Below are 17,113 nucleotides of genomic sequence, written 5' to 3'. Positions count from 1 at the left end.
CCAGTATATATCATCTATTAGAGCATTACGTGTGTTGGATCCAGCTAGTGTAATATTACTGTAATGTATATATTTGTTTTAGGTGCCAATACAGCAGATATATTGACCCAGTATATATCATCTATTAGAGCATTACGTGTGTTGGATCCAGCTAGTGTAATATTACTGTAATATATATATTTGTTTTAGGTGCCAATACAGCAGATATAATTGACCTAGTGTATATCATCTATTAGAGCATTACATGTGTTGGATCCAGCTAGTGTAATATTACTGTAATATATATATTTGTTTTAGGTGCCAATACAGCAGATATATTGACCCAGTATATATCATCTATTAGAGCATTACATGTGTTGGATCCAGCTAGTGTAATATTACTGTAATGTATATATTTGTTTTAGGTGCCAATACAGCAGATATAATTGACCCAGTATATATCATCTATTAGAGCATTACATGTGTTGGATCCAGCTAGTGTAATATTACTGTAATGTATATATTTGTTTTAGGTGCCAATACAGCAGATATATTGACCCAGTATATATCATCTATTAGAGCATTACGCGTGTTGGATCCAGCTAGTGTAATATTACTGTAATGTATATATTTGTTTTAGGTGCCAATACAGCAGATATATTGACCCAGTATATATCATCTATTAGAGCATTACGCGTGTTGGATCCAGCTAGTGTAATATTACTGTAATGTATATATTTGTTTTAGGTGCCAATACAGCAGATATATTGACCCAGTATATGTCATCTATTAGAGCATTACGCGTGTTGGATCCAGCTAGTGTAATATTACTGTAATGTATATATTTGTTTTAGGTGCCAATACAGCAGATATATTGACCCAGTATATGTCATCTATTAGAGCATTACGCGTGTTGGATCCAGCTAGTGTAATATTACTGTAATGTATATATTTGTTTTAGGTGCCAATACAGCAGATATATTGACCCAGTATATGTCATCTATTAGAGCATTACGCGTGTTGGATCCAGCTAGTGTAATATTACTGTAATGTATATATTTGTTTTAGGTGCCAATACAGCAGATATATTGACCCAGTATATGTCATCTATTAGAGCATTACGCGTGTTGGATCCAGCTAGTGTAATATTACTGTAATGTATATATTTGTTTTAGGTGCCAATACAGCAGATATATTGACCCAGTATATGTCATCTATTAGAGCATTACATGTGTTGGATCCAGCTAGTGTAATATTACTGTAATGTATATATTTGTTTTAGGTGCCAATACAGCAGATATATTGACCCAGTATATATCATCTATTAGAGCATTACACGTGTTGGATCCAGCTAGTGTAATATTACTGTAATGTATATATATTTGTTTTAGGTGCCAATACAGCAGATATATTGACCCAGTATATATCATCTATTAGAGCATTACGTGTGTTGGATCCAGCTAGTGTAATATTACTGTAATGTATATATTTGTTTTAGGTTCCAATACAGCAGATATATTGACCCAATAAAAATATCAATTATTAGAGCATTACATGTGTTGGATCCAGCTAGTGTAATATTACTGTAATATATATATTTGTTTTAGGTGCCAATACAGCAGATATATTGACCCAGTATATATCATCTATTAGAGCATTACATGTGTTGGATCCAGCTAGTGTAATATTACTGTAATATATATATTTGTTTTAGGTGCCAATACAGCAGATATATTGACCCAGTATATATCATCTATTAGAGCATTATGTGTGTTGGATCCAGCTAGTGTAATATTACTGTAATATATATATATTTGTTTTAGGTGCCAATACAGCAGATATATTGACCCAGTATATATCATCTATTAGAGCATTACACGTGTTGGATCCAGCTAGTGTAATGCCTTTTATACTGTAATGTATATATTTGTTTTAGGTGCCAATACAGCAGATATATTGACCCAGTATATGTCATCTATTAGAGCATTATGTGTGTTGGATCCAGCTAGTGTAATATTACTGTAATGTATATATTTGTTTTAGGTGCCAATACAGCAGATATAATTGACCCAGTATATATCATCTATTAAAGCATTACGAGTGTTGGACCCAGCTAGTGTAATATTACTGTAATATATATATTTGTTTTAGGTGCCAATACAGCAGATATAATTGACCCAGTATATATCATCTATTAGAGCATTATGTGTGTTGGATCCAGCTAGTGTAATATTACTGTAATGTATATATTTGTTTTAGGTGCCAATACAGCAGATGTATTGACCCAGTATATATCATCTATTAGAGCATTATGTGTGTTGGATCCAGCTAGTGTAATATTACTGTAATGTATATATTTGTTTTAGGTGCCAATACAGCAGATATATTGACCCAGTATATATCATCTATTAGAGCATTATGTGTGTTGGATCCAGCTAGTGTAATATTACTGTAATGTATATATTTTTTTTAGGTGCCAATACAGCAGATATATTGACCCAGTATATATCATCTATTAGAGCATTACGTGTGTTGGATCCAGCTAGTGTAATATTACTGTAATATATATATTTGTTTTAGGTGCCAATACAGCAGATATAATTGACCCAGTGTATATCATCTATTAGAGCATTACATGTGTTGGATCCAGCTAGTGTAATATTACTGTAATATATATATTTGTTTTAGGTGCCAATACAGCAGATATATTGACCCAGTATATATCATCTATTAGAGCATTACATGTGTTGGATCCAGCTAGTGTAATATTACTGTAATGTATATATTTGTTTTAGGTGCCAATACAGCAGATATAATTGACCCAGTATATATCATCTATTAGAGCATTACGTGTGTTGGATCCAGCTAGTGTAATATTACTGTAATATATATATTTGTTTTAGGTGCCAATACAGCAGATATAATTGACCTAGTGTATATCATCTATTAGAGCATTACATGTGTTGGATCCAGCTAGTGTAATATTACTGTAATATATATATTTGTTTTAGGTGCCAATACAGCAGATATATTGACCCAGTATATATCATCTATTAGAGCATTACATGTGTTGGATCCAGCTAGTGTAATATTACTGTAATGTATATATTTGTTTTAGGTGCCAATACAGCAGATATAATTGACCCAGTATATATCATCTATTAGAGCATTACATGTGTTGGATCCAGCTAGTGTAATATTACTGTAATGTATATATTTGTTTTAGGTGCCAATACAGCAGATATATTGACCCAGTATATATCATCTATTAGAGCATTACGCGTGTTGGATCCAGCTAGTGTAATATTACTGTAATGTATATATTTGTTTTAGGTGCCAATACAGCAGATATATTGACCCAGTATATATCATCTATTAGAGCATTACACGTGTTGGATCCAGCTAGTGTAATGCCTTTTATACTGTAATGTATATATTTGTTTTAGGTGCCAATACAGCAGATATATTGACCCAGTATATATCATCTATTAGAGCATTACGTGTGTTGGATCCAGCTAGTGTAATATTACTGTATAAATGTATATATTTGTTTTAGGTGCCAATACAGCAGATATATTGACCCAGTATATATCATCTATTAGAGCATTACGTGTGTTGGATCCAGCTAGTGTAATATTACTATAATGTATGTATTTGGTTTAGGTGCCAATACAGCAGATATATTGACCCAGTATATGTCATCTATTAGAGCATTATGTGTGTTGGATCCAGCTAGTGTAATATTACTGTATAAATGTATATATTTGTTTTAGGTGCCAATACAGCAGATATATTGACCCAGTATATATCATCTATTAGAGCATTACGTGTGTTGGATCCAGCTAGTGTAATATTACTATAATGTATGTATTTGGTTTAGGTGCCAATACAGCAGATATATTGACCCAGTATATGTCATCTATTAGAGCATTATGTGTGTTGGATCCAGCTAGTGTAATATTACTGTAATGTATATATTTGTTTTAGGTGCCAATACAGCAGATATAATTGACCCAGTATATATCATCTATTAAAGCATTACGAGTGTTGGATCCAGCTAGTGTAATATTACTGTAATGTATATATTTGTTTTAGGTGCCAATACAGCAGATATAATTGACCCAGTATATATCATCTATTAGAGCATTACATGTGTTGGATCCAGCTAGTGTAATATTACTGTAATGTATATATTTGTTTTAGGTGCCAATACAGCAGATATATTGACCCAGTATATATCATCTATTAGAGCATTACGCGTGTTGGATCCAGCTAGTGTAATATTACTGTAATGTATATATTTGTTTTAGGTGCCAATACAGCAGATATATTGACCCAGTATATATCATCTATTAGAGCATTATGTGTGTTGGATCCAGCTAGTGTAATATTACTGTAATGTATATATTTGTTTTAGGTGCCAATACAGCAGATATATTGACCCAGTATATATCATCTATTAGAGCATTACGTGTGTTGGATCCAGCTAGTGTAATATTACTGTAATGTATATATTTGTTTTAGGTGCCAATACAGCAGATATAATTGACCCAGTATATACCATCTATTAGAGCATTACGTGTGTTGGATCCAGCTAGTGTAATATTACTGTAATATATATATTTGTTTTAGGTGCCAATACAGCAGATATATTGACCCAGTATATATCATCTATTAGAGCATTATGTGTGTTGGATCCAGCTAGTGTAATATTACTGTAATATATATATTTGTTTTAGGTGCCAATACAGCAGATATATTGACCCAGTATATATCATCTATTAGAGCATTATGTGTGTTGGATCCAGCTAGTGTAATATTACTGTAATGTATATATTTGTTTTAGGTGCCAATACAGCAGATATATTGACCCAGTATATATCATCTATTAGAGCATTACGTGTGTTGGATCCAGCTAGTGTAATATTACTGTAATGTATATATTTGTTTTAGGTGCCAATACAGCAGATATAATTGACCCAGTATATATCATCTATTAGAGCATTACGTGTGTTGGATCCAGCTAGTGTAATATTACTGTAATATATATATTTGTTTTAGGTGCCAATACAGCAGATATATTGACCCAGTATATATCATCTATTAGAGCATTATGTGTGTTGGATCCAGCTAGTGTAATATTACTGTAATATATATATTTGTTTTAGGTGCCAATACAGCAGATATATTGACCCAGTATATATCATCTATTAGAGCATTACGTGTGTTGGATCCAGCTAGTGTAATATTACTGTAATGTATATATTTGTTTTAGGTGCCAATACAGCAGATATATTGACCCAGTATATATCATCTATTAGAGCATTACGTGTGTTGGATCCAGCTAGTGTAATATTACTGTAATATATATATTTGTTTTAGGTGCCAATACAGCAGATATAATTGACCTAGTGTATATCATCTATTAGAGCATTACATGTGTTGGATCCAGCTAGTGTAATATTACTGTAATATATATATTTGTTTTAGGTGCCAATACAGCAGATATATTGACCCAGTATATATCATCTATTAGAGCATTACATGTGTTGGATCCAGCTAGTGTAATATTACTGTAATGTATATATTTGTTTTAGGTGCCAATACAGCAGATATAATTGACCCAGTATATATCATCTATTAGAGCATTACATGTGTTGGATCCAGCTAGTGTAATATTACTGTAATGTATATATTTGTTTTAGGTGCCAATACAGCAGATATATTGACCCAGTATATATCATCTATTAGAGCATTACGCGTGTTGGATCCAGCTAGTGTAATATTACTGTAATGTATATATTTGTTTTAGGTGCCAATACAGCAGATATATTGACCCAGTATATATCATCTATTAGAGCATTACGCGTGTTGGATCCAGCTAGTGTAATATTACTGTAATGTATATATTTGTTTTAGGTGCCAATACAGCAGATATATTGACCCAGTATATGTCATCTATTAGAGCATTACGCGTGTTGGATCCAGCTAGTGTAATATTACTGTAATGTATATATTTGTTTTAGGTGCCAATACAGCAGATATATTGACCCAGTATATGTCATCTATTAGAGCATTACGCGTGTTGGATCCAGCTAGTGTAATATTACTGTAATGTATATATTTGTTTTAGGTGCCAATACAGCAGATATATTGACCCAGTATATGTCATCTATTAGAGCATTACGCGTGTTGGATCCAGCTAGTGTAATATTACTGTAATGTATATATTTGTTTTAGGTGCCAATACAGCAGATATATTGACCCAGTATATGTCATCTATTAGAGCATTACGCGTGTTGGATCCAGCTAGTGTAATATTACTGTAATGTATATATTTGTTTTAGGTGCCAATACAGCAGATATATTGACCCAGTATATGTCATCTATTAGAGCATTACATGTGTTGGATCCAGCTAGTGTAATATTACTGTAATGTATATATTTGTTTTAGGTGCCAATACAGCAGATATATTGACCCAGTATATATCATCTATTAGAGCATTACACGTGTTGGATCCAGCTAGTGTAATATTACTGTAATGTATATATATTTGTTTTAGGTGCCAATACAGCAGATATATTGACCCAGTATATATCATCTATTAGAGCATTACGTGTGTTGGATCCAGCTAGTGTAATATTACTGTAATGTATATATTTGTTTTAGGTTCCAATACAGCAGATATATTGACCCAATAAAAATATCAATTATTAGAGCATTACATGTGTTGGATCCAGCTAGTGTAATATTACTGTAATATATATATTTGTTTTAGGTGCCAATACAGCAGATATATTGACCCAGTATATATCATCTATTAGAGCATTACATGTGTTGGATCCAGCTAGTGTAATATTACTGTAATATATATATTTGTTTTAGGTGCCAATACAGCAGATATATTGACCCAGTATATATCATCTATTAGAGCATTATGTGTGTTGGATCCAGCTAGTGTAATATTACTGTAATGTATATATTTGTTTTAGGTGCCAATACAGCAGATATAATTGACCCAGTATATATCATCTATTAAAGCATTACGAGTGTTGGATCCAGCTAGTGTAATATTACTGTAATATATATATTTGTTTTAGGTGCCAATACAGCAGATATAATTGACCCAGTATATATCATCTATTAGAGCATTATGTGTGTTGGATCCAGCTAGTGTAATATTACTGTAATGTATATATTTGTTTTAGGTGCCAATACAGCAGATGTATTGACCCAGTATATATCATCTATTAGAGCATTATGTGTGTTGGATCCAGCTAGTGTAATATTACTGTAATGTATATATTTGTTTTAGGTGCCAATACAGCAGATATATTGACCCAGTATATATCATCTATTAGAGCATTATGTGTGTTGGATCCAGCTAGTGTAATATTACTGTAATGTATATATTTTTTTTAGGTGCCAATACAGCAGATATATTGACCCAGTATATATCATCTATTAGAGCATTACGTGTGTTGGATCCAGCTAGTGTAATATTACTGTAATATATATATTTGTTTTAGGTGCCAATACAGCAGATATAATTGACCCAGTGTATATCATCTATTAGAGCATTACATGTGTTGGATCCAGCTAGTGTAATATTACTGTAATATATATATTTGTTTTAGGTGCCAATACAGCAGATATATTGACCCAGTATATATCATCTATTAGAGCATTACATGTGTTGGATCCAGCTAGTGTAATATTACTGTAATGTATATATTTGTTTTAGGTGCCAATACAGCAGATATAATTGACCCAGTATATATCATCTATTAGAGCATTACGTGTGTTGGATCCAGCTAGTGTAATATTACTGTAATATATATATTTGTTTTAGGTGCCAATACAGCAGATATAATTGACCTAGTGTATATCATCTATTAGAGCATTACATGTGTTGGATCCAGCTAGTGTAATATTACTGTAATATATATATTTGTTTTAGGTGCCAATACAGCAGATATATTGACCCAGTATATATCATCTATTAGAGCATTACATGTGTTGGATCCAGCTAGTGTAATATTACTGTAATGTATATATTTGTTTTAGGTGCCAATACAGCAGATATAATTGACCCAGTATATATCATCTATTAGAGCATTACATGTGTTGGATCCAGCTAGTGTAATATTACTGTAATGTATATATTTGTTTTAGGTGCCAATACAGCAGATATATTGACCCAGTATATATCATCTATTAGAGCATTACGCGTGTTGGATCCAGCTAGTGTAATATTACTGTAATGTATATATTTGTTTTAGGTGCCAATACAGCAGATATATTGACCCAGTATATATCATCTATTAGAGCATTACACGTGTTGGATCCAGCTAGTGTAATGCCTTTTATACTGTAATGTATATATTTGTTTTAGGTGCCAATACAGCAGATATATTGACCCAGTATATATCATCTATTAGAGCATTACGTGTGTTGGATCCAGCTAGTGTAATATTACTGTATAAATGTATATATTTGTTTTAGGTGCCAATACAGCAGATATATTGACCCAGTATATATCATCTATTAGAGCATTACGTGTGTTGGATCCAGCTAGTGTAATATTACTATAATGTATGTATTTGGTTTAGGTGCCAATACAGCAGATATATTGACCCAGTATATGTCATCTATTAGAGCATTATGTGTGTTGGATCCAGCTAGTGTAATATTACTGTATAAATGTATATATTTGTTTTAGGTGCCAATACAGCAGATATATTGACCCAGTATATATCATCTATTAGAGCATTACGTGTGTTGGATCCAGCTAGTGTAATATTACTATAATGTATGTATTTGGTTTAGGTGCCAATACAGCAGATATATTGACCCAGTATATGTCATCTATTAGAGCATTATGTGTGTTGGATCCAGCTAGTGTAATATTACTGTAATGTATATATTTGTTTTAGGTGCCAATACAGCAGATATAATTGACCCAGTATATATCATCTATTAAAGCATTACGAGTGTTGGATCCAGCTAGTGTAATATTACTGTAATGTATATATTTGTTTTAGGTGCCAATACAGCAGATATAATTGACCCAGTATATATCATCTATTAGAGCATTACATGTGTTGGATCCAGCTAGTGTAATATTACTGTAATGTATATATTTGTTTTAGGTGCCAATACAGCAGATATATTGACCCAGTATATATCATCTATTAGAGCATTACGCGTGTTGGATCCAGCTAGTGTAATATTACTGTAATGTATATATTTGTTTTAGGTGCCAATACAGCAGATATATTGACCCAGTATATATCATCTATTAGAGCATTACGCGTGTTGGATCCAGCTAGTGTAATATTACTGTAATGTATATATTTGTTTTAGGTGCCAATACAGCAGATATATTAACCCAGTATATATCATCTATTAGAGCATTATGTGTGTTGGATCCAGCTAGTGTAATATTACTGTAATGTATATATTTGTTTTAGGTGCCAATACAGCAGATATAATTGACCCAGTATATATCATCTATTAGAGCATTACATGTGTTGGATCCAGCTAGTGTAATATTACTGTAATGTATATATTTGTTTTAGGTGCCAATACAGCAGATATATTGACCCAGTATATATCATCTATTAGAGCATTACGCGTGTTGGATCCAGCTAGTGTAATATTACTGTAATGTATATATTTGTTTTAGGTGCCAATACAGCAGATATATTGACCCAGTATATATCATCTATTAGAGCATTACGCGTGTTGGATCCAGCTAGTGTAATATTACTGTAATGTATATATTTGTTTAAGGTGCCAATACAGCAGATATATTGACCCAATAAAAATATCAATTATTAGAGCATTACCTGTGTTGGATCCAGCTAGTGTAATATTACTGTAATATATATATATTTGTTTTAGGTGCCAATACAGCAGATATATTGACCCAGTATATATCATCTATTAGAGCATTACACGTGTTGGATCCAGCTAGTGTAATGCCTTTTATACTGTAATGTATATATTTGTTTTAGGTGCCAATACAGCAGATATATTGACCCAGTATATATCATCTATTAGAGCATTACGTGTGTTGGATCCAGCTAGTGTAATATTACTGTATAAATGTATATATTTGTTTTAGGTGCCAATACAGCAGATATATTGACCCAGTATATATCATCTATTAGAGCATTACGTGTGTTGGATCCAGCTAGTGTAATATTACTATAATGTATGTATTTGGTTTAGGTGCCAATACAGCAGATATATTGACCCAGTATATGTCATCTATTAGAACATTATGTGTGTTGGATCCAGCTAGTGTAATATTACTGTAATGTATATATTTGTTTTAGGTGCCAATACAGCAGATATAATTGACCCAGTATATATCATCTATTAAAGCATTACGAGTGTTGGATCCAGCTAGTGTAATATTACTGTAATGTATATATTTGTTTTAGGTGCCAATACAGCAGTTATAATTGACCCAGTATATATCATCTATTAGAGCATTATGTGTGTTGGATCCAGCTAGTGTAATATTACTGTAATGTATATATTTGTTTTAGGTGCCAATACAGCAGATATATTGACCCAGTATATATCATCTATTAGAGCATTATGTGTGTTGGATCCAGATAGTGTAATATTACTGTAATGTATATATTTGTTTTAGGTGCCAATACAGCAGATATATTGACCCAGTATATATCATCTATTAGAGCATTATGTGTGTTGGATCCAGCTAGTGTAATATTACTGTAATGTATATATTTGTTTTAGGTGCCAATACAGCAGATATATTGACCCAGTATATATCATCTATTAGAGCATTACGTGTGTTGGATCCGGCTAGTGTGTGACCCAGTCAGGAAATATCTCAGGTAATATAATTACTTAAAAAGCAGAGAAAAATGGATTTTCTTCATGATCAATACTGTTGACAACAACTAAAAAGTCAATAATGAAGCTGGCTTTACATGTGCAGTACAGCTTTAGCTCAATCTGCCAGACACATTTATTACATTTCACCACTTATTTATCGCACACAGACATTCACTACGTTCAATTACCCACCATAGACTCCGGTCAGTCAAAATGACTATTTTGAACTGTAGGCATCAATCAGCGATTCTGCCAATGACTGAGAGATAGAATCTAGGTCAGGGGAAGCCCCATGACCCCAAGATTCTTTTTCCTTATGTCACGAACCATGTGACTGAGGCCATATGGTGGCACCATTACGGCTGGCTAATCACTCTGATGTTTTCTCTGCTTCGAGTGGAGATGAAATCTAGCGAGCTCTGCCTGGATCGCTTTGCTTTTTCCTGACCGGGTTTCTAACTTGGGTTGTTGCCGCTCAGCGGCATCCGACATTGTAGCTGGTAGGGTAAGTTTTCCTTGTCATTTTTACCCTCGTGTCGTTTTCCCCTTTGTGTGTAGCATTTTTCACAACAAAAAAATAAAATCCGAGCGCCGTAGCTTAATCACTTGTTGATTGCATTACGTCACCTTTTACTGCTGTAATTTGCTTCCCTCATTCATGTTGTCTTCATTATATGCTTGATCTACGTATTTAGAAATGAATAGATTTAATGACAGCACCAGGACTCGCTGCCGTTATATTCAGAATCTACCAGCATAGAACCTGCATCCGATATGCCTTTTGCCATGGCTGCGTGCGGGGTTCGGGGTTTTTGCCTTGAAGGCAGATATTTTTTCAGAGCCATTAAAATCGCTGAGACTGACCGCATCTCTCGTATTTTCACAGCAAGGTCGCGTGTCCAGTAAAAATCGGTTAAAGTGAGTTGCATGTTTGGCATGAGTGGAAAGTCCTCACACTCGGCTACCGGTGCTTCACGTACCGGGACATCAAGTAGGAGGCCCGACAGTGGAGATATCTTTTCGGTCTCCCTCCCACTGATCGGAGGGCATCCTCACAGTGTGTTTTCAGGCAGTGGTTTACCCGATTTTACCGGCTACAGCGAGGCTGTGCCCCTGGAGGTTTTCCTTCTATGGGGCTCGTTGCGGGTCCCTTTGTAGATTCTTCCTTGTGCGGCACCGGGTTTGCCTCCGAGTTTAGGGCTTTGGTCGAAGGACTGTCGGGTAAAATTGCGTCCCTGGCAGGCCAGGTAGATCAGACGCAGTCGGAGTGAGCTGTCTCCACCGTGGCCCACGGTGGGCAATCGTTTGCATTCAAACACGTCTCTTCCGGGGAACACTTTTCGCTGGACCAAACGCTACCCGGTCGGTGTGGTTTTGGGATCAGACCCCAAAGTGTGGGATGAGACCAAAATACCCTCAGCCGGAACCCAAGGCTCCTTCCCCAGACCCCGGTACCACGAATTACCGTTTGGCAAACGGGGGAGAGCCGCGTTCCATGGGCGTTCTCACCAGCTCAATCTGAGACGATCCATCGTGAGCTTGAGCACATTATTGTGCGCGCACATGACTGAGACCTCGGAGGCGGAAAGCACCAGCCTCCTAGACCAGGCGACACATTTACTGGTGGGCCACCGGACATCTCCGTGTGACATCCTCAAGTGTCACCTGGCTCTCTTGGCCGTGGCCACCATTGTGCAACGAGACGCAGCCTTAGACGCATGTGTTTTCGCCGGCAAGCTTAGTCAGGGGGTACGTCCCCACCTCAGTGACACAGACTGGACATCTTCCACCCTCTTTGTTTAGGGAATGGTTGGTACAGTCTCGGAGCCTCAGAGTGCAATGAACCAGTGGGTTCAGATCGAATCCGCTAGCCAGTTGGCCCTGCCAAGGGCAAGCGGAGGGCACCCCAAGCACAGAAAACACAACGCCCTAGGGCGTCGTCCGCTAGCCAGAGTCAGCCAGGAGGCAAGCGCTCATACCCTTCCACGGGAGGGAAGAGTAGTGGCGGGCCCCCAGGGAGGAAAGGGCCAGGTGGTGGCTCCTCACCCTCCTCGGGCGGTCGTCTACCCCGGCAGCGGGGGAAGCGTGTTTGACGCTGTTTCGGCTGTGGGACGGTCCAAGGATAGACCGGTTTGCCGCACCCCGGAACACCAAGCTCCCGACATACGTAGCACTACTGCGGACTCCTGGAGCCTGGACCAGGGTCGATTTGCTAACCCTGTGAACCCACTTAGTTGTGTACGCCTTTCCTCCCTTTCCTCTAGTTCACCGGGCACCGGAGGAAACTTCGACTGGTGCACACCTGCATATTATCATTGGTCGCACCCAATTGGCCAAGCAAGGCCTAGTTTCCACTTCTGTCGGAAATGCTAGTCGAAACACCAGTAGTGCTTCCAAACTTACCGGACCTGCTGTCCCAACCAGACGGCCCACTACCAACGAGTCCAGTGGGTATCACTTACATGCATAGAGGCTCTCAGTAGACCCACACATACGAAAGCATTATCTGAGCGGGCTGCCAACGTTCTGGCCAGGGCAAACAGGGATTCCACCAACGCGGCCTACATTTCTAGGTTGCGATTGGTGTAGCGAAGCGGAGAGTGATCCATACCATTTCTTTATTTGGCTAGGTATCAGGCTCCTTCGTCCACCTGTTTGACGAAGTGGGTTTGTCCTACACAGCGATCGTTAGCTACAGGTCGGCCTTGTCCCCACCATTAAGAATGTGCAGGAACAAGATTAGCCAATTATCCTATTATTAGGAGACTATTTACTGCTTTCCAGATGCCGAGACCCCATACAAGGGAACCGCCCAACTGGGACTCGTCGGTTGTGTTGTCCGCTCTAAGCAGTCCGCCCTTTGAGCCTCTCCGATCAGCACCACTCAAATTTTTGACGTGGAAAATAGTCTTCCTACTGGCCCTCGCCTCAGGTAGGCGTTGACCAGAGCTGGGGGCATTGTCCTTCTCGGATGATGTACCGCCGTTATGGGCAATGAAGTTGTGCTAAAGACACAAATCGGGTTTCTTGCCAAGAACCAAATCCCAGGACACAATCCTCACACGATCATTATCCCCCGGCTGTCAAATTTTGTCGGCCCGGAGGGTCAGGAGGAATTGCTTCTCTGCCCAGTTCGAGCATGAAGTTGCTACTAAACCGTACTAAGGATTCAGGATGGGGGGTGCCAGGCACATGTCTTTGTGTTACAGCAGGCAGGATAGGCCGGCCTCCCCAACTTCCATAACCAGGTGGTTTACTGCAACTGTTATAGAGGTCTATAATACTTCAACTTCCTCGACACAGAGCTTGCAGAGACACCAAGTACAAGCGCATGAGGTCTGTGCGATTGCTAACTCACTAGTGCTAGCACACACGGAGGGCAGGCTTCTGGAGAACGCAGAACGTCTTTATCAACTACCACCTAAGAGACACCTAATCCATTGAGGAGGGTCTCTTTAGGTTGGGTCCTGTCGTAGCGGGTCAGACTTGGTTTGCTGACCCAGCCCGAACGACCACAAGGGTCCCTGCGCATAAGCAATAAGTCAGTCTCGGCATTTTTTGCGGACAGATTTCTCTACCATCAGCACTCCCTGGAAGCTCCCAGGTCCCGCTTTTCGGCCTATGCCCTCATGCAGAACTGTATCGGTCTTTACTTCGAGTGTTGAGTGATTATTGTAGAGTGTTTCATCCTGGACTGGGAAAAGACTTTCATCATTTTTCTGTATGCTCGGAAAACCCGCCACCTATCGGCGACTCTGCCTACAGTTCAAAATAGTCATTTGGACTGTCCGGGGTCTATGGTGTTTAATTGAACGGAGTGAATTTAGGCAGAGGGTTCTCTGAACCCCCTATTCACATAGTTCATACCACCATAGACTCCGGGTCCCAATCATCCCACTCTTTCCGTAGCGTTGGTCTAAGTTCTCGAGGCAGAGAGGAAGGAACCAGAGTGATTAGCCAGCCGTAATGGTGCCGCCATATGGCCTCGGTCACTTGGTTCGTGACGTAGGGGAAAAGAATCTTGGGAGTCATGGGGCTTTCCCTGACCTAGATTCCATCTCTCCGTCATTGGCAGAATCGCTGATTAATGCCTGCTGTTCAAAATAGTCATTTTGACTAACCGGAGTCTATGGTGGGTATGAACTATGTGAATAGGCGGGTTCGAAGAACCCTCTGCCTAAATTTATCACGACCACACCACACTGGAGATCAAATAAGCTTGTCTTAGCCATAGAAAATTTGTATTTCTTTTAAAGGAAAGATCTCACAGACATGAGCCATCCATCATAAATCATGCAGCTATGTTTGTGTTTTTCAAGAGTAAATGTAGAGTGTCACTGTGGTGGTTAAAATGTGTGATAGAAATATACAATCTGAATGAGATGGCAAAGTAAGTGTGCAATGTGCATGCAATGAATAGGAAATACGAGTGCAATAAATCTGCATTCGCAATCAGATAAATTAGCAAACCAATTGTGGAAATAATTACTGGTTGTGAAAGCTGAACTTTATATACAGAATTTGATGAGCTTGTGTGTGTGTCTTTGTTAGAACTCGTGAAGACACAGTTCGTTGTATTGTGTCCAGTCTAACTGACGACGACAGCAGTGAATTAGCAGATGAGTTGGTCATAGGAGAACCGCTCTTAATGGATAAGAATTATTACAGCGATGAAGAAAATGGAGATCCTGAAACGTGGCAACCTGATCCAATTGACGCTGATCCAGGTTAGAAATCTTTGAGATTTGATAATTTGAACGTGTTATGAGATTTCATTTCACAAAAGTCTCCTGTCTAACCAATTGTCACTGTTTTGTTATGTTGAGACATTTACTGCCTTTCGTAAAATTAAATCAGTTTTCAGTATTTTTTACTCACTGATGGAAATAGATAAAAATATTAAGTAGTAAAAGCCTTTGACATGTTACAAGCAATTTGCAAGGTTACGAACAGTAAAACCTGCAGATACTAATTTTTCAGATTTGTTTTTTGGCCAAATTTCTCAAAATTAAAAAGGCTAAAATTAAATTTTGCTGAAAATGCAACTTTAGATATAATTTATATAGAAGAAAGTCAAGACTGAAAACAAATCGCTATAAATCTTATATATTTCAAATAAAATCATTTTGATTCAGTCGTATAATGACAATAATAAATTTATTTATTTTAATAAATTCAGTTTTATTTTATTGTGTTTTTTCAATGTGTCATCTATATATTCTATTTCAGCAAAAACATCTAAAAGTCGTCGCTCCTCAGACATCATCAGTATGCTTGTTAACATATATGGTAGCTGCAAACTTTTTGTCAATGAATATAGAACGTTGCTTGCCGATAGAATTTTGTCTAGTTTTAATTACGACACTGCCCGTGAAATTCGTTATCTTGAACTGTTGAAACTTTGGTTTGGAGAATCGCAACTACATTACTGTGAAGTGATGCTGAAAGACGTGGCAGATTCCAAGAGGATCAACACTCACATCAAAGAATTAAAAGATAAAGAAGAAAAAGAAAAAACAGAGGTGAGTTTTAGTCTGAAGTGGTGATCAGAAACTTTGTGGGTGATTGGGTTTGAAAAAAAATGGGTGTAAATTTCTATCTGATCGTTTTCGGATTCCCTTCCAAAGCTTCAAATCAAAATACCATTCTACCTCCTCCAGAATCAACCACCCTTCCCAAATACTTGTGTTACACACATCTTTGTGTTCAGTAGTTATTTCCATGTGAATTGAACCAATCTACCATAATATGTTTCTTCATCAGAAAAATGTGGACTTGAACACCATGATTCTATCAGCTCAGTTCTGGCCATCATTCCGAGAAGAGAAACTAGATGTTCCGGAGGTCATCAAGGAGGCCATGGAGAGATACACCAAAGAGTATGAAACATTGAAAGGCATGAGAACGTTAAACTGGAAAGCACATCTGGGACTTGTCCATCTTGATGTTCAACTCAAAGACAGAAATTTATCTCTTTCTGTCTCACCAACCCATGCCACAATTATATTGCATTTTCAGGAGAAAGGTGAGTTTTACTCAATATCAGAATATTGTCCTCTTTATTTTTAGTATAAAATGCTGTTGTACCAGAAACTTCCTTTAAGTAGTTCTTAAGATATTAGTGAAATGAGTAAAATTGGCAATTAATATGCACAGAATTAAATTATAAACTAATCAGGTATGTGGATTATCCCAGAGCACATATGTATTAAGTTTCATTGAAATCCTTTGAATAATTTTTGAGATATTAGTGAAACA

At 37.0% G+C, this 17,113-nt stretch overlaps 1 pseudogene across 1 annotated transcript in view; it reads left to right on the top strand.

Moving 5' to 3' along the window:
• Nucleotides 1–17,113, top strand: part of LOC144353146 (anaphase-promoting complex subunit 2-like) — a 44,182-nt pseudogene that overhangs the window by 22,979 nt on the left and 4,090 nt on the right. Inside the window, exons 8-11 of the transcript XR_014927011.1 lie at nucleotides 10,827–10,854; nucleotides 15,407–15,582; nucleotides 16,085–16,377; nucleotides 16,619–16,880. The product of XR_014927011.1 is annotated as an anaphase-promoting complex subunit 2-like (transcript). The remainder of the gene's footprint in view (nucleotides 1–10,826; nucleotides 10,855–15,406; nucleotides 15,583–16,084; nucleotides 16,378–16,618; nucleotides 16,881–17,113) is intronic.

The sequence above is a fragment of the Saccoglossus kowalevskii genome, chromosome 18 (assembly GCF_978046115.1).
Source record: "Saccoglossus kowalevskii chromosome 18, keSacKowa6.1, whole genome shotgun sequence".
Taxonomy (NCBI): Eukaryota; Metazoa; Hemichordata; class Enteropneusta; family Harrimaniidae; genus Saccoglossus; species Saccoglossus kowalevskii.
The sequence above is the reverse complement of the archived record's forward strand: the minus strand, read 5'-3'. Positions and strand labels throughout refer to the sequence as shown.